Genomic DNA, 2,336 nt, shown 5'->3' with positions numbered 1-2,336 from the left:
TGACAGCTCAGAGCCTGGAGCCTGCTTCGGATTCTGTGTCTCCCTCTTTCTCTGCCCCTCTCCTGCTTGTGCTCTCTTTCTCACTCAAAGATAAATAAGCATTAAAAAAATTATTTTAAAAAGAAAGGAGAGTACCGTCTTTCTAGAAACAACCTTAAGACTAGGCCTAATCCTGTGTCTCTTGCTCAATAATCGCTCAATAGTCACTTGTCAAATTAATCCGAAATTCTTGTTGCTCTGGTCAAAGACAAAATTAAACCGAATGGGTCAAAATTACAATTTGTAAATTTAGATGTTCTTAGCTAAGAGAAAGAAAGAGAGGAAGGAGGGAGGAAGGGAGGCAAGAGAGGGTAGGGGCAAGGGGGGGAGATAGGAAGGGGTGGGGGAAGGAGGGGGGAAGGAAGGAAGGAGAGGGAGAAGGAGAGAGGGGAGGGAGAAGGAGAGAGGGGGGAGGGAGAAGGACAGAGGGGGGAGGGGGATGGATTGAACCCATAGTAGATGAAGCCAGCTCAGGAAGGGACAGGACTTTGGGTGGTTACATTAAGAACACATCAACACACCTATTAAAAAAAATGGGGCGCCTGGGTGGCTCAGTCGGTTGAGTGTCCGAATTCGGCTCAGGTCAGAATCTCAGTTTGTGAGTTCGAGCCCCACGTCGGGAGCCTGGAGCCTGGAGCCTGCTTCGGATTCTGTGTCTCCTTCTCTCTCTGCCCGCCCCCGCCCCCCCCCAACTTGTGCTCTGTATCTACCAAAAATAAATAGAATATAAAAAAAAAAATTTAAGAACACATCAACACACCTCAACCACCAGTTCAGGGAAATCTCCTTGAAGACGGGATAACGTATCCAGGCATAGTTTCCAGATTTCTCCACTCCTGTATTTCTATTTTAACGCAATTTTCAAATCTGGATGTATTAATACTGGTTCCAAATCTGAATATTTTTAAATTTTGCTCTTTTACAAAATTCGGCAGATCTTCGACCTTTAAATAAGTAGCTTTCACGCGTCTTCCTGACCTCAGACTTTGTGACGTCCGCGTATCGTCAGGAGACGGGTCACATTTTCCGCTTTGCACGCGGACTAGTTCTATGTCACAGGCACAGCTTTTGTGTATTACTTTTAAAAATAGCCCCCTCTGGTCGCGTGCCAGCGCTGGCTGCTCGTTTCCTTCTGCATTGGCTTGGAGAGGTTCCCAGGCTGGAGGGTCTGCGGAGATGTGTGGAAGCCGGGGGGGGGGGGGGGGGTGGGGGTGGGGGTGGGTAGGGGGGAATGGCCAGGGCGGGGACGGCTGGGGGCGGTGGGGGCAGCTAACCAGAGGCCCACCGGATGGCTTTTGTTCCCACCTCCAAAGCCTTTCCAAGAGGCCTTGCCATTTAGGAGGCTGTCTCTGAAATCGGGGGTTGGACTAGATGTGTCTCCGGGGCTCATCCAGCAAGGAGCCCCATACATGCCAGCCTGTCCACCCTGACAGGTGCCCGCAGGCTCAGCTGGGCCACGTCCTCCCCACTTCCTTCCCTGACAGAGCCCTCGGGGCCCGGCCCTTGCACCTCTCAACAGCAGTGTGAAAGGACAAGGGAGAAACAAAAATTCTTTTATCTCACTGGATGCATTGCCTGTATTTGGGAGAGAAGGGAGGGAGGGCAAAGGAGGGGCGTGGAGGGAAGGGCAGGGAAGGGAGGGGAAGGAAGGTTTCTGCCCCTCACACTTTGCACTAAGGACACAGCCTCTCCCGGCACAATCCCGAGGTCCTTCGTGAGCTGCTATGGTTCCGGGTGCTCTGCTAGGTCTTGAGGGCTATAGAAGAGGTGGGGTCCCCGCTCCCGGGCAGTTCTTAACCCAGTTGGAGAAAAGAATAAGCAAATCCACCTATTAAAATGACGTGCTTTCAAACAGAGCGATGAAGGACTCCGCTCCCCTCTCCTGCCCCTTCTGTCCCAGGTCCCACCTGGGGTCTCACCCAGAACTCCAGCACCACGTCCTGGGTGGGACAAGCGAAGGGGAAGTTACCCGTGGTACCAGCAGAACAAACAGCAAGCGAGCCCTCCGGGGGTGGAGGTTAAGTGCGTGCGTGCATGCGTGCGAGCGTGTGTCTGCCTGAGGGATCCTGAGATAATCCTGAGATAAAGCGCAGAATGAATGGCCAGGAAATCACTCCACATGCACACGTCTCAAAGGCCGCTGGGCACCTACTCGCTGTGCATGAGAGTGTTTTAAGGACAGCTCCAGTCTGCTCTAGCCGACTGAAAAGCCAGCCTTGCCGACACAGCGCTTCCCAAACTGGCCGGAGACGAAGGTGGAAAGTAGAAGGCAGAGCCATGCAGACTAGACAAGGGAC

The sequence above is a fragment of the Leopardus geoffroyi genome, chromosome A1 (genome assembly GCF_018350155.1).
Source record: "Leopardus geoffroyi isolate Oge1 chromosome A1, O.geoffroyi_Oge1_pat1.0, whole genome shotgun sequence".
Lineage (NCBI taxonomy): Eukaryota > Metazoa > Chordata > Mammalia > Carnivora > Felidae > Leopardus > Leopardus geoffroyi.
The sequence above is the reverse complement of the archived record's forward strand: the minus strand, read 5'-3'. Positions refer to the sequence as shown.